This window comes from Globicephala melas, chromosome 19 (genome assembly GCF_963455315.2).
Source record: "Globicephala melas chromosome 19, mGloMel1.2, whole genome shotgun sequence".
Lineage (NCBI taxonomy): Eukaryota > Metazoa > Chordata > Mammalia > Artiodactyla > Delphinidae > Globicephala > Globicephala melas.
In genome coordinates, this window is record NC_083332.1 from 20,636,733 (window position 1) to 20,653,806 (window position 17,074).

Here is a 17,074-nt window from a genome sequence, read left to right on the forward strand (position 1 = left end):
TTCAGATTTTTGACAACGATTGAGTCTGCTTTGAAATCTCTTTTCCTATATAATGATGTTTCTTGACGTTTGAAGAAGAATGGCTTGAAAATTAATCTGGCCCTTTGGACTATGACAGGTTGTATTGGCATTTATTATTTATAGGTTTACTCCCCCCTCCCCCAACTTAGGATGTTGGAGGTAAAAGCTGCCCACGGTCCGCAGCAGATATCCCCATCTGTCACTAGATGGCAGCCTAACACAAGGATTGAATCAGTGGCCTGGTGCTTCTTCCTCAAGTCTTGGAGTTATTTCCCTCCAAGCCCCTTAAAAATCCGGTTTACCGGCCACTTCAAAGAACTGCAGCCTGTGGTACTACAAAGCACCGACATCCAGAAGCTAGGATTATTTCTCTGTAAACAGTTGATTTTGATCAACACCCTCTGTGCCAGAACGGACAGTTACTGAGTCAAGTGGTTTAAAAAGATAGAAGTTTAAAGGAGAGAGAAGTTTGAGACCCTGTGGAAGAGGTGTGATTGTCAATGACATTCTGAAATTGATGGCTCATTAACGAGGTGTAAGGAGAGGAGGCGAGGAGCGGTTCTGCTGGCAGGATTTGCGGTAGACTGTGGCCTGTTCCCGACTGGGCTGCCTAGAGGAAGGTGAGGGATGGAGTACCACTCCTGTCGGGTTTGTTTTTGGAGGTGTCCCTTTTTCCTTTTACTATGAAATGATTATCTTCCCAGTGACCTTGTTATTACCATGGAAAGAGATACTCATACCTGAGAAGCAAATAATATGACACTGGGCAGTGAGGTATAGACATAAGCTCATGAGTTTCATGTGAAAAGTGTCCTTTTCTGTGTTTATAGCGGTAGGAATTGAGACAAAGGGAGCCGAAGTTACTTAGCAAAATTGCTACCAATTTATTTTTTACGTTAGAAACTATCTGGTGACATTTATTCATGACATCTGGGTTAGGAACCACTTGACTGCAACTTTCCCTCCTTCTTATCAAGGGACAGCCGGCGCTTGTGGAGGAGAGGCCGACAGGCACGTCAGGATCTCGTGCAGCCACAGTGCTTGGATGCGGCCCTTGAGAGCATTTGTGGAAGGAGGCACGAATGACTGAATGTCTGAAATCAACTGAAAGGCACAGAGAGGGGCCACCTCATGCTTAGGCCGGAGAGGTGGCTTCCTAAGCAGTGCGATTCCAGGGGCACCATAAAATACCACCCTTTCACCCCGAACGGTGTGGTAACAAACAAGCTCCTGCCCCCAGGGAACCAGAGTGCCTGGAATTCCAACAATGGAGAGTCATTCTTTTAGGCAGAGCATTGCTTTCTCAAGAGCTTTATTTTGAAATGCAAATATCCCTATTGAGGCTAACCCTGCCAGGTGACTAGGTGAACTCTAGGGGTAGCTGAGCCATTACTGAGGAGTCAGGATGGGGTGGGAGACGAGGGCATAGAGAAGAGCTAAAAAGTGGGGAGATTTGGGACTGACCACACACTCGATTGATTTGCCCATTTATCTTCACAGTGAAAACCTGGACCTAGAATATCATCTGATGTGGAGCGTTTTGAGAGCTTGACTTATCTCACTTGGATGTAACTGGGGAGAAGTCAATTGTTTTCCTTCTTCATGAATCCCTGGGCTTCTCTCCATGGAGGTTCTGGTTACTGGTATGCAAAGACTACTCAGGGGCAGGTGTGGGGGCCAGCAGCGCCTGCCTCTTCTGTACAGTGGGCCACTCTGCTTTACCCAGCAGTAGCAGGCATGAAGTTCTGTTTGCCCCGAGGCTGGTTGCTTCAGGAGGTGCTGACTTCTTCTCCCTCCTGGAGACACACATGATTTCCTTGGAAACACACAGCACAAATTTCTCATTGGGCTTGAAAAGTCATCTGTTATTAAGGTGGAATCCTGAGCAGAGAACAGTCCTGAGGTATATAAGTGCTGCATGGGAGGCACATAAATTCACTCTGATGCCAAGGAAGCCCTTCCTCTTTACCCCCTTTTATTAGGTCATTGATCAGCAGCATTGATCAGAAGAAATTATGCCTTGTTGACCATATTCTTGGTTGAAGATCAGTGATGTTAATTTTCAGTACATCAATACCCTCATCAGGGGCTAACTGGAAGGGAAAAACCCGTTTAGTGTATCAGCAGGTGGGACCCGGAAACCGCACCCTTGAAGGGTGTCGAGATTTGATTTTACCAACCTAGTCATCAGATAATAAAATGGTAGGTGGACTCTGAAGACAAGTTGAAAGGCCATTCCAATCCTCTAGTGCTGAGAAGGACAAATGACACAGCAGAGCTTAGGAAAGCCTTTGTTGCTTCTACCCCAGATATGAGCCTCTTCTTTCTTCCCCTCCAGCACGTTTTATTTTCTAAGCCCCATTTCTTGTAACCGTTGTGAGAAAACTTTACTGTGAAAGATGACAGCTGTGTCAAAGCTTCTAGGGTTTTAGTTTGAGTGTTGACCTATCGCTTTTTTTAATGTCATTTTTTTTGTGTTTTGGTCTTGAATATGGGCCCGAGTTATTTTCATCTTCGTGAGAAATGCTTGTCATCGTGTGAGTGAAGGTGCAACGTTTCTAGACAGCTGACCAGGAAGTGGATCAGGAGGCATTGTCTCCCCGGGGTTCTGGGAATCTCAAGTGTCAAAGCCCCTGCTATGGAGTGACTACGCTACCCTGTGACGGAGGGGGAACTGCCATAGACGACGGGCCCAGTTGACTTGAAGACTCTAGTCCAGCCTGGCCTTTGCTATGGTAGCTTTTCTAGTCCCTGGTTTTTGCTGAAGTTTCTGGATTCTCAGACACTAAGTTGAGGAGGTTCCTTTCCTGTGACATCTCACCTCTTTACTGCTTTTGCCTGATGTTGAATTATAATGGCAGACTGTCTTACAACTCTTGGTCATGGGGGTGCCTTCACATTTCCTTCTTCCAACTGCCTATTTGACTTTAAAACAATTTAGAGGGGTTTTAAGCAGAAATTATTGTTAGAATAACCAAGTGGTTTTTTTTGTTTGTTTGTTTGTTTGTTTTTTTTTTAGTGAGACCAAAAAGTCAGGAAATTGGGTTTAGATGAAAACAAAAAGGAATGTCTTCAGATGATCTGACCAATCTGACCATCAGGGTACACTGAGTGGTTGAGAGAAGGTGAGGAGGGTTCCTGCTCCCTTGAGATTTAAAAAATGGAATAACCAGCCACCTACTGTAGATAATGTTGCTATTCCCCACTCGGTGACAGGTGGTTTTCAAGGTTCCCTGGGCTTGAGGGGTCCAGGAGTGCTCTAGGATGAATCAGTAGTTGTGAGGGTGTCCTGGGAGCTCTTGGGGATCAGGACCTCAGGCTGCCTTGATGGACTGAATTCCACCCCCACACACACACCCTGCCGCCCCATTCATATGTCAAAGCCCTGATCCCCAGTGTGAGGGTATTTGGAGATGGGGACTTCGGGAGGCAGTTGGGTTTAGATGAGGCTCTCATGATGGGGTTAGTACCCTTATGAGCAGACACACTGGAGAGCTTGCTCCCTCTCTTGCTGCCATGTGAGGACACAGTTAGAAGCCAAGGAAGAGGGTCCTCACCAGAACCCAACCATGGAGACACCTTGATTATAGACTTGCAGCCTCCAGAACTGTGAGAAGATTTCTGTTGTTCAAGCCACCAAGTCTATGGTATTTTGTGTGGCAGCCCAAGCAGACTAAGATACTGCTCAAAGAGGTTCAGACTACCGTGTCTGCAGAGGAACATGGTGATTTGGTCAGTAGTCTCTTTGTTTTGGAGGTTGGGCAAATTTGATTAACCCCTCCAGGCAGGTGTCCTGGAGACTTCAGTGGGCTCACAGTCACGGGCAATTTTCCCTAGTTCTGCTTGGGCACACCAGGTTTCCTCCCCTCTCTGCCCTGTAGACTCTTACTTAACTCCTGCTAAGAAAAACGATCCAAGGAACTTAACTTTTTTCTTAAGAGATTTCTGTATATCTTGGGAAAAAAAAAACCCAACAAACCCAACCCAATCAATCAATGACCCTTTATCAAAACACTTTCCTGTGCTCTCAGTGACACTCTTCAATGGCTGAAGACATATGTAATTTTCCTGCTCAAGAACCAGCAGGGTAAAACCTGGAGTTCAAGGGTCCCTTGTCACCAGATGTGCAGAAATGTGAGAGGCTCATGAGGAATTGTCTCCCAACATCTCTCCCAAGGGCTTTGCATTGACACCTTGGTGGTGTGGCAGGTGGTGGTGGGAACATGTTAAGTCCTTATTGATGGGCTGTTTGAAGCCTGTGACTTGGCAGGGATGGTTAAGCAGACGTGTGCTGCTGATCTGTGCCGCAGTGAGGTCCTTCTTGGGATACTGAGGTTGCTGGTTGGACACAATTTCCTGAAATTGATTGCATTGACTTGTGGATTCTTTTGCAAGCAGCTGTTGTCTCTGCAAGATGCAGCCCCTGAATCACATCAAATTTGTTGTGATCTGACTTGTTGGGTTGAGATGTTTTCTATTAATTAAACAGCTGCATTTCTCATTTTGAGTTACGGAAAGGGATTGCTGGGAGAAGGAAACACTATGCTCACAAGGTTTCTCCCCTACAGAAAGATAGAAATTTAAGTTAGTCTAGTACATGTTTATTGAGCATTTACAGTGCACAGGGGACTTGGGGATGTAGAGAGGCAGAGGGCATTAATGACACCCTGGTCCCTGCCCTCCAGAAGTGTCCATCCAGCAGGGAGGGGTCGTGGCACTGAGGGAGAGCAAGTCCTGCAAACATGAGACAGATAGCAAGGAGACAAGACTTGTTAGCCTGCAACTGGAAGTGGAGTTATATTACTTAATACTGCATAACAGAGTACCCCAAACTGAGTGGCTTAAAAGCACATCTATGATCTCAGTTTCTGTGGGTCAGGAATTTGAGAGTGGCTTAACTGAGGAGTTCTAGCTCACGGTTTCTCATCTTGCAGTCCAGATGCCAGCCAGGGCTTCGGTAATCTGAAGGCCTGACTCGGGTTGGAGGACCTGCTCCCAGGAGGGCTCTCATGGATATGGGTGGGGGGTCCCTGCTTCCTCGCTGTGTGTGCCTTTCCACTCACTGTTTGAGTCTCTTCACAAAATGGCAGCTGGCTTCTCCCAGAGTGAACGATGCAAGAGAGAGCAAGGCAGAGGCTGAAGTATCTTTTATGACCTACCCTCCAAGGACATCATCATTTCTGCAATGAACTGATTGCACAAGCCAGTACTACTCAATACCAGGAGACAGGGGTCATTAGGGACTATCTGGGGGGCTGGCTGTCACAGGGCTGTCTCCTGCCTGAAGAGGCACCGGGACTGGAGAACCGAGCCCTCAATTCCCCTGTCTATTTTTTTCTCTTTTATTTATTTACTTTAATGATAAAATATGCATACCATACAATTTACCATTTTAACCATTTTTAAGTGTTTGGTTCATCCCTTCTACTCTTACTCCTGATCAAACTGACAGCCTCTGCAGGGACTACTTTTGGAACTTCTGCCTCAGGTCCCCGCCAGTGGGGAGAGCTCTGAGTCTGCCCTGGAGGTGTTGCTGGTGCCTGCTCGGGAACACAGATGCCCCTGCTTCAGAGGGCTCTCCTGGCAGGGCACAGGGGAAGCAGCAGGTGGCTGTGCACTCTGTTTGCCCCCTGAGCTGGCTTCCATGTGATTACTCCCTCTTCTTCACTTTGCACCGTCAGTGTGGAAGCTTCCTCGGCCCTTCATCTAAGCTGAGGTTCACCTCTCTAAAAAAGAAGCTTTTGCATTGCTGACCTAGATTGGTCTCTGCAAAAGCAAGATGGATTTTCTCCCAAGATCCATGGCAGTCAGGCCCCAAATGAAGTTTATTTAATAAAGGAATTAGTTCCAGTTGAATTCTTGAGATGGGATTATGGGTTCATTTGAAGTGAAATGAAAGGGGCAGCAGGCTCAAAGGTTGAGGAGAAGCTAATGACCACTGTTTTCTAAGCATACATATGCACAGTCTGAAAAATGCAGTGTTTCTAGAATGACGTTGTTGTTTTCCAAGCTTGTGGCTTACTCTTTCTCCTTCTCACACATATCCTATGAGGACTACATTCCATCACAGATGCACGTGTAGGACATGGCTCCTTGTGTCTGTGTTTTCCATTCCTGGAGCAGTCCCTCCAGAGCTGACACCTTGGAGTAGGCCCCTTCAGATTTCTAGTTGTAGAGGACACTAGTTATTTATGCCTCCCAGCATGCGCCTCCCTCCTAGGAATAGCTTACTTGTTCTTTGCTCTTAGCCCACGTGCATCCAATGAAGGTGAGTCCATCCTGGGCTCACCCAACCAGCACATTTAGTCCCTCTGGCCCTGGCGATTTGTTCCAATGAGCATATGATCCAGGCCAGGCCAACTCCGGTACTTTGGTTGAGCTGGTGGACCTGCTGCCATGGGCTCACCACCATGTGTAGCCACCTGTGCATCAGGCAGACCTGAGACACAGCAAGAAGAGGACAGGCCTTAATGCTTCTGTGCCCTGGACCCAGCTGCAGCCAAATCCAGCCCATATATTCTGTTTTGGCTTGAACCAGTTTGGATTGCCATATTCGGTCAATATGATACACTTTTACTTCTTAGAGATCAGGTGGGCCCACCTCTCCTAAGTGGAACCTGATGCTTCAGGTACAGGTGCTGTGGGGAATGGATTTCTTTAGTGTCTGTATGTCACACCATTTGAGTGCCCCAAGGTAGTCCTAAACTGTGGTCTTGAGTACCATGCACGGATGTCCACTGCATCCATGCATTTATGGGACATCTGCCACCAGCCTTGATGACAGGTCTCAGAATTGTAGGCTTGGGCTGGTAGAAACAAATCTGGGGTTTGTGGTCAGGCTGTCATAGTCTAGCATGTGACCTGTCTGTGTCTTGTCAACCTCTTTTGGCAAACAGGGAGAGTGGTACTTGGATTGCAGACTTGTTCTCTCTCTAGTCTTCAACCTTCATTGCTTTGGTACCCATTCTTCCCTCCTTTCTCCTTCCCATCGTCTGGGATCTTGCTCCATCAATTATCCTTTCTTCCACCTCTCAGGCTCTACCTGTTAATTGCCTTTTCCTCCCAAGCACAGATTGAAGACTTGGATACTGAGCAGAAAGTGTCCTCTACCCTGGCCTTGGTCCTGTCATCCTCTAGCTACTAATCTCTTTCCCTTGTCAGCCAAGCTTCTTGAAAATATGGTCTATACCATTTCCTCCCATCTTATTCATTCACCCCCACTGCAATCTTCTCTGGTAAAGGGGACCAGTTTGTCATATTGGCAAAATCAGTGGAAGCAGCATACACAGAACTACAGCACAGAATGTACTCAAGGCATGGGTGGCTTTGTGCCTGTGTATGCCCTTCTGTGTATGTGCCTGTGTGTAGGTCTCTGGGGCATTGGATATTTGGAGCCCTTCAGTTACTTGAAACTCTCTAAGCCCTGGGTTCCACAACCTCATTCTCTGATGAGTTTTCTTCTAGTTCTCTCTTTCTTCCACTTCTCTACTTCATGGTCTCCTTTGTGTTCCTGCCTCTGTGGGTTTTGCCTTTAAGATACTGTCCTTCCTCTGCTACAGACTCTCTCCAGTGGCACTCATGGTTTTAGTTACTAGCTCTATGCACTTGCTCCCGAATATTTATCTCTGGTCCCAACCTCTCCCATTACTTACAACTGTTGGTTAGATATCTGCAGTTGGGTATTCTGCAGGAACCTCAATTTCAAAATGTCCAAAATGGACTTCTGCCTCTGACCATGACAGAACAAAAGGACTGAACTTATCACAAACAACTGAAAGAAAAAAAAAAGAAAAAACAGACAAAATGGATTAACAACTGCTCTCAGCCATTGAATAAAAGGCAGCACAGGGCAGTGATCTATGAGAGAAGGGAGACAAATGAGGTGAGGCCAGATTGCCTGAGCTTCCTGCCTGGAGTGGGTTTCTAGGGAGACGGAGTCCACACAGAGACCAGTGGTTTCCCTAAGTTGAAAGGCTGAGTGGAGGATTCAGGGAGGCAAAGTAGCTAGAATTTACAGGAAGAATACCAGAGAAGAGATGGAGAGAGCATGATAGAGGGTCCTGAAAATTTGCTCAAGTCTTTAGTTGAGTATTTGTCAGTGTGTGAATGTGAGGAAAGTACTTGAGGCCACTGGAAGAACCACCAGGAAGAAGCAGGTAGAACAATCTCTGGAACTGATACAGGCCCCAAATAGGTCATGTTCCCAGTGACCAGAGTGGAAAAATACTCAGTATTCCACAGTATAGATAAAATGGACAAATTTCTTGAAAGACACAAATTACCAAAGCTTACTCAAGAAAAAAAGTAGATAACCCAAAGAGCCTTATATCTATTAAAGAAATTAAGTTTGTAGTTAAAAACCTCCCCACAAAATAAACGCCAGGCCCTGGTGGCTTTAGTGGGGTATTGTACCAATCGTTTAGGGAAGAAGTAATATCAATTCTATCCAAACTCTTCTAGAAAATGAAGACGAGGGAACACTTCCCAATTCATTCTGTAAGGCCAGCATTACCTTTAATTTCAAACCCAGAAAAAGACAATACAAGAAAAGGGGACTGCAAATTAAGATTTCTCATGAACATAGATGCAAAAATTCTTAACAAAATTTTAGCATATTGGAGCCAACAAAACATAAAGAATACATCATGACCAAGTGGAGCTTATCTAAGGAATGCAAGCAGTTTAACATTTGAATATAAATCAGTGTAATTGACCTTAAACAGACTAAAAAGGAAAATCATATAATCATCTCAATAGATGTAGAAAATAATTTGATGAAATCCACAAACAAACATGATAAAAATCCTCAGTAAACTGAATAGAAGATATTTTCTCAACCTGATAATGGGTTTCTATGAAAAACCTTCTGCTAACATCATACTTAATGGTGAAAGACAAAGTGCTTTCCCTGTAAGATCAGTAACAAGAAAGGGACGTCCATTCTTATTATTTCTATGCACTTCTCTTCATTTCTATTCACTTCTAGCAAGTACATTGTATTCCTATATACTAGCAATAATCATAAATTTAAAATAATATAATTTACATTAGCATTAAAATTTTGAAACACCTAGAGATTGGCAAAAAAAGTGCAAAGGCTGTAAACTGAAACCTACAAAACACTGCTGAGAGAAATTAAGAGACCTACATAAATGGGGAGAGATATACCATGTTCATGGATCAGAAGACTCAGTATTGTTAAGATGTTAATTCTCTCCAACTTGATCCTATAGATTCAACATGGTCAAAAATTCAATCAAGATTCCAGAAGTTTTTTTTTAAGAAGCCAACATGCTAATTTTAAAATTTGAATGGAATTGCAAAGGTCCTAAAATAGCTAAAATATTCTTAAAAGGATGAACAAAGTTGGAGTACTTGCACAAACTGGAAAGGAAGCAGATAAATGGCTAATTGTGCCTGGAGTTTTATGGCCAGGCTGGATTTGGCAAATCTCCCTTCCATCCACATCTCGTTGCCATAGTCGAGTCACTTCATGTTACAGACTGGGTGTTGGCCCACCTTGATGCTCTTGGGTCACTTTCATCAACTCCATGCACCTATCCCTGAGCATCTGTCTGTTTTCTGCTTACAGATGGCCCCTGCAACCTTCTGTGGGCTGCTCTTGTTTACCAGAGCCTCCTCCCATATATGTAGAGAATATTGTGTGACATGAGACATGATTGACTGCTGTGGGAGAAGAAAAGACCAGCGTTTTTGCCTTGAGGCAGGTCAAACTCCAAGATGTAATTTATGCTCCAGAGCTTCCCATGGGTCAGGCTGAGTCTGGGACTTTCATGTGCAGTCACATCAATCATTCTTGTTTGCCTTCTCCCCTTCCCTACCCTGCTTCCCCCCTACCTCCTTGCTAGCAGCTTCAGCAGCATATTTTCAACAAATCAACTGCACCCAGGAGAAGCAAGAACTGGTGAGCACCTACTCAGTCTCACAGCTCATTATTTACCTAAATTTTTCTTTTGGAGACTCAGGTCTAGGCTTCTCTGTGTGAAGAAACCTCTTCAGCTCATCTCCATCACTGAGTGGCTCTGTTGACATGTCTGTTTTCCCTCACTGGACTGGCTCTCCTGCAGACAGGAACTAAGCCACATTCATCTGGCATCCCAGGTGCTCATGCAGCCCAGCAGCAGGCATACAGTGGACACACTGTTCCTAAACTTTGCATCTCTTCATGAGGTTCTGCTGCAAGGGTAGCATGAGGTACGATCCAAGGGATCTTTGTTCTCTGCCACCTCCCTGATGTGGAGAGAGCTGAACTGTCCAATGAGGCAGCTGGAGAGAGATGCTGGACTCTTGGTGCTGTCCTCAGGACAGTGTTCCCAACTCTGGACTTTGCAAGAACAGTTAAATCATTCTTGGCTCCCCAGGCATTACAGCTCCCAAATTACACACTCTATTGCTTTGCAATTAAGCAATACTGCAATTAGAACTAATGCAGCAGAGATGATGATCTGTGAGACTCGTTCATAAAAATGCTTCATTTAAATATTGAGCTCAGTGCTGAGAAAGAATAAACAGACATAATCCTCTGAGATGCATCGGGGTCTCGCCCTCGTGGTGTCCACATTGCTTGTCCCCACCGTACAGTGGGGGTGGTTCCACAGGCAGATCATGTCTCTTGCCACTTGGGCAGCCCCTCTGATGCTTTGCCATGCAGTGCCTGGGGACCCAATGACAGTTACCTTGTACTTTCTACCCTCTTCCCTCTCCTGGGGAGGTGGGGGAGGGTGGTGCTGAGTCAGTGCAATGGAGGAGGGGCCATTAAAGCAGAGCTTTATGCCTGGAGCACAGTTTCCATGGTAGTGGCCCCAGGATGGGCTTCCCTGGCATTCTTTGTCAAGATGGAGAAAGTCAGGCCTGGAGACCCCAGAGTGACGTGGGTCCCTGGCTGGTCTGATGAGCACAGTGCAGACAACACAGCAAGTGCTTCATGTCTGGCATTGTGAGACAGGAACCTTCCTATATTTTTGGTTAAAATAGTCTTACCTGTTTGAAATGGAGTTTTTTCCCCAATGTTCTTGCTTACTAAAGTCAGTTACCAGATTGTTTTGTATTCAGTCGAATCATGTGAAATTGCTAATATTTGACTGTTTTGACCTATAAAAATGGCAAATTTGCTTTTATTTCATCATTTGACCAATAAGAATGGCAAGTTTGGATGATTCAATCTAATAATTTTACTAACGCTTGGGAAACCAAACATCTGGGGCCCCATGGTGTAGTTGGAAAGAACTATATGCCAGGACTGGGTGGGTTTAGAGTCGAGTTTGGTTTCTACTTCTTCCATCAACCCTGGTAACTCCCTTGCCTGGATGAGTCTGTGGAGTGGAACTCACAATCCATGTCCTTCCCATCTCACAAGTCACATGCCTTTTAAATGGTAAAGTGCCCTGTGCATGTGGGTTAATGGCCTACAGCTGGGAAGATTCTTCGGTGTCATGATCAAACCCTCGGCTTGGACTTTTTGGGGGCAAAGTGTTCCTTCTTTAAACTCCAGTTTTTACCTCTTTGGGATGAAGACAGTTGGGGCCCAGCTCTGGGGACTGGCCAGGGTAGTCTGCGAGAGGCTAAATTCTGTATCTGTTATGGTGGCATCTCATCAAAAGTCAGAACAACTGGGTTAAAAGTGCAAAAATCCGGGCTTCCCTGGTGGCGCAGTGGTTGAGAGTCCGCCTGCCGATGCAGGGGACACGGGTTCGTGCCCCGGTCCGGGAAGAGCCCACATGCCGCGGAGCGGCTGTGCCCATGAGCCATGGCTGCTGAGCCTGCGTGTCCGGAGCCTGTACATCCAGAGCCTGTGCTCCGCAACGGGAGAGGCCACAACAGTGAGAGGCCCGCGCACCGCAAAAAAAAAAAAAAAAAAAAGTGCAAAAATCAATCTGTCAGTTACATTGTCTCCAGAAGATTATGCAACCAGTTTGGATCTTTTCAAAAAAGAAATTGACTTTAGAAAAAACCTTGAAATTCAGTTTTCCCTTCTTGGGGTGGCTTAGAGACCATGTTATTTATAAAATGTTTTGAAATTCTTAGAATAATATCAAAGAGGAAAAAAGTATCATTATTCAGGAAGACATTTCTAACCTTTTTTGTTTTTTTCTTGGCGGCACGAGGACCTCTCACTGTTGTGGCCTCTCCTGTTGCGGAGCACAGGCTCCGGACGCGCAGGCGCAGCGGCCGTGGCTCACGGGCCCAGCCGCTCCGCGGCACGTGGGATCCTCCCGGACCCGGGGCACGAACCCATGTCCCCTGCATCGGCAGGCGGACTCTCAACCACTGCGCCACCAGGGAAGCCCAAGAACACGTTTCTAACTTTTAAAGCTCATAAAGTGACTTTACTCAATATTCTACCTATGAAAAATCTCTACTATGTTTTTGTAAAGGGCCTGATACAGTGGTACATGGTATTACTATTACAGACCTGGAGGAATTGAAACATTCTCAAGTGACTTTAGTACCTCCAGAACAATGTGGTTCAGTCTAGTCAGCCTTTGGAAATCGCGGATGCTGTTGGTTCCCTGCCCATGTCCTGTTACCCTTCTCACTTTAGTGCATGTGAGCCTCGTTTCCAATAGCCAGCACCTGCATCTCTTTCCCGGAGAACTCCTTTGTCACTGGGCACTGTAAGTCAGAAGAGCTCCGGGAGCAGTTCTCAACAATAACAGGAGTTGGTGTCTAAAACCCGCAGCTCCCTCATTCCTTGGGTGGGATAACTCTGAGGTGTGACTTGCTGTCTTCCAGAGTTCCCCAGTGAGATTAATTTCAATCTCCCATCATGGTAACTAGCCTGGTAACATACCCTTTATCGACAGCCTTCCTTCCCTGTTTCACTTTCCCTCTCCCCTATAGATATTTCATGATCTCCCAAACAAACTACTTTTGCTCACATCTTTATCCCAGTAGCTGAATCTGGGGTGACTCAAACTAAGACATTCAGTAATCTGGGGATGTTGTGTGTGTGGTCCCAACATATTAACCAGAAATATAGGATTATCCATGACCTGCTACTTCTTGGGCATGTTGGATAATGGCTTATATAACATTATGTAAAATAATTACAATTATAAGAACTTATGCATTGTCCCCAGAGGTCTAGTTGCTTTAGCCAAATTATAATGTGCTTGCCTTCTTCTGGAGCAGTCTCTCAACTTCCCCTTCAGGAACATTCTTCTCCCACCCTCTGTCCTCAGCTCTAGTGAGAGGCTTATAACTCATGTTGGCCAGTGAGAGTGCCACATCTTCCTGGCCACTGTGGTTGGCTCTAGGTTTGGCATATAACCCAACCCAGACCAATGAGAGGCAACCCCAGGATTTTTGCTGGAGTTTTAAGGAAAGAGGTGGTCTCTTTCCACAGGTTGCTAAAGCAGTGGGATGCAGGCTGGGAGCCACAGGAGTTACCACATGGAGAGGGGCCTGCCCAGGACCCACGTGAGCCTCAAGGAAGGCAGAGCTGGGAGATGGAGGGAGAATACAGCCTGGTAATGGTGTTTCACCCTAGGTCATGCCTGTACTTTTCATCACATGAGTTGTTTTTCTGTTACTTGCAGTTGGACCAGTCCTGACCAAGCTGCTGAACTGGGAAGAGGGTTTCCCTGGGGGAGTACAGGGCTCCCTTCTCAGAAATGGCTTTCTTAATGGAGGTGTGGGCTACTCTTGGATGTGGTTACTGAGAAGAAAACTCCTGGCTCTGGTGCCAGGCCTACAAAAGATTAAACTCTATGAACTGGGAAACTTGCCTTTGGTGGCTTTTCCTAGAAGAGAGGTATATAAGAGTTTTCACAAAAAGGTGGGGTACAGGGGCCATGTGAAATGCTGAGTAATAGGTGTCAAGGCCGCACTGCTCCTGCAGCCTCACCCATGGAGCACAGTGCCAGGTGGTCCTCCCCGGCCCCTGTGGGGCCTTACAGACAGGCTCTGCAGCATTCGAGTAGTAGCCTCTCCACTGAGATTGTGTTGCTGCCCTAAATGGGCACCCCCTATACCCCATGGTGGTTTAGCCAGAGAACTTAGCCATCTCCTAGCTGGCTATTAAGAAGGGAAGGGCTGTGAGGGGCATGTGGCCACAGCCAAGAAGAGCAGGTGAAATAGGATCACCTGGTACTGGTTGTCACTGAGGCCACAGACAGGGCAGGATAGAACAGATGCAGATGGAGGCAAGGGGGGCTGTAGGGGAATGAGATTTACCAGAGGCTGGGGCCAGGATGGACAGCTGAGAACACTCCAGGGACTGGGTAAAGGGGACAGATGAAGCAGATCACTTTGACTTGGCCAGTTGATGTGACTGCACGAAAAGTGCTGTGTTGAAATGTAAAATCACTGCTTTTAATTAATCCGTGATGTTCCCATCACGATCCCTAGCAGATTATGGGGTAAGGCTCAGGCCTAGGGTCTGACGTTATCTGATTTGATCATTACTTGGTAAAAGTAATTACTTGGCTATAAGTTTAATGGTTTGGTTTGTAGGCGAGTTAAATGTCCCTGTGTAAAAACAAGGCCCATCAAAATGTCATCGACAATTCACTTCTTATCATATCTCAACAGTACGTGTGGGGAGGGCGGGCCCTTACTTAGTGTGACTGAAGAGGGCTGAGTGTGTCCTCCTTGGCTACGCAAAGTATGGACTGTGCACTCACATCAGTACCACCTGTTACCCCAGACCTGCATTTTAACAAGATTCTCCAGTGGCTTGTGGCACAGAGAAGTGTGAGAAGCACAGAAATAATGGATCCCTTGTAATATCTTACGAGATCACAGTGGCACCCTGTTCCCTCACCAGCAGGATGGGGTAGGGCTGGCAGCCATACTGGATACCATGACCCCAGCTCCTTACCACATTCACTTAGATTAAGGCTGGTCATCTGACCTAAGATTTGCCAATCAGAGCCCTTCTCTGGGAATTTGGAATAGGACTGGTATGTGTGTATGTGTGTGTGTGTGTGTGTGTGTGAGAGAGAGAGAGAGAGAGAGACAGGGGGCAGGGATACAACTTCTCCTTGGGTAAGTGGATGTATAAGAGGCGTACTTTCACCAGCTGCAGTGCCCTGAGCAAAGGGAGCCAGTGGGTATAGAAGACAAGCAGATGTGTTTGACAATGCATAGCTTGGCTGTACACTGAGAAGCAGGCAGAATGCTTTCCAGAATGATCCGCCTGAGGATGGTGAGGCAGGGACATCCATCCATGGGATCCTCCAGGGCACTGCCCCCCCCCCAGTGTGCTTCTGCTGTGTCTTCTCTTGATGCAAACAGGTTCCACAGCTTAGAGGAAGCCCTTGGTAGAAAAGCAGAGAGCACAGGCTACACCTTGAGGTGGGGCCTCAGTCATTGTCTGGAAGCATCCACCACAGCTGTGTGAAGTCGGAGAGGGCTGAGGCAAAGTCCTATGTGACCCAGAAAGTACCCGTCACAGTCAGGACATACTGACAGTCGCATCTCCATCCCCTCTGTGCCTAAGTAACCCAGATGTGGGAACGTAGTAGACGCCCCCAAATTGGAATGGCTGAAATTATCACCTCAAGTGGCAAGAGCAAATGATCTTCCAGCGAAACTTCCCTGTTAATCTTTACCAACGGCATAAATTGGGAAATTGAGAACATATATATATATATATATATGTATATATATATATATATACTTTTTTTTTTTTTTTTTTTTTGGCGATACGCGGGCCTCTCACTGTTGTGGCCTCTCCCGTTGCGGAGCACAGGCTCCGGACGCGCAGGCTCAGTGGCCATGGCTCACGGTCCCAGCCGCTCCATGACATGTGGGATCTTCCCGAACCGGGGCACGAACCCGTGTCCCCTGCATCAGCAGGCGGACTCTCAACCACTGCGCCACCAGGGAAGCCCGAGAACTTATTTATATTAACAAGCAAGGACAAAAATCTCTGAGTTTTCTCCCCAGTTTTCTGGACTTCTTTCTACGATTTCTATTTTGTAGAAAACGCACACTGTAGCATGCCAAACACCGTGCAGCTCTTTAATAAATAAAAACCAACTGCTGAAATATTTCCTGCCGGATAGATCATTTTCTTAGTCCTTATCTTATAAAATTTAGGAGGGAAGTGGCAAATGTCTCATTTATTTGACTGATTTTAGTTTTCTACAAAGGCAACAAATACATCCTTTGGACCTGGATCCGCGTATTCATTTGCAAAATTTCCACGTGGCTCATGTTTCTGTTTTCCCAGGTGAGTCTTTGTGCACAGACTGGCCGGCTCTGGCAAAGCTAAGAGCAGAAGAGCTGACGTTTCTTCAGTCTTATTTGACTGGAGTTTTCCTTGTTATTTTTGATCTGTGGTGTGCCTGGCTTCCACCACATCTGTCTCCCTCATTATAGGTGCCTTCTGATTCATGCGGTGCAGCACTGTCTCTCCCAGGCACAGCCTGCTTGGAATGGCTCAGAACGGGTCCCACTCCCTGTGCCTGACTCAACTCTGCACCTGCTGCCTGTCACAGCCCTGTCCAGACCCACGCTCGTGAGTGGGCTCTGAGACCCCCACATGGCTGCCTTTTGCTCAGACACCCTGAGACTCACTGGTTCTTGTTTCCATATCTCAACACATCTTGGAAAGAGTTGTAATAAGGCCTCTACTTCTGGTGACAGCCATTGGTGAAAAAGCACTGAGTTTTGCCCAAATGACAGCAGCTCTGGTGGTAGGGGAAATCCATCTGTGTCTGGTCTAATAGGACTCTCCAAGCACTGGGGAGAGGGAGGGAGGCCTCGTAAGTCTCAGCTCAAATGCCACTTCAATTCAATTCCACTAACATTTGATGAGTCCTTGCTATCCCTCCCCGACACCTCCTCGCAATTAATTATTCCTCCCTCGGGGCCCCTTTCTACCCCATTTCTGTGCTTATCATGGTCCAACTTAAATTCCAGTTAACTGTGGATGTGTTATCCCTCCTGCTGGACCACCAGCTCCTTTATGGGGTGGGGGTGAATCCTTCCGTATTCATCTCTTTCTGCTATATGGCGCAGTTTACAGAATAATAATCAATGTGTTTGTTGAACGAATACAAGTAGCTAATGTCCAGGCCCTGCA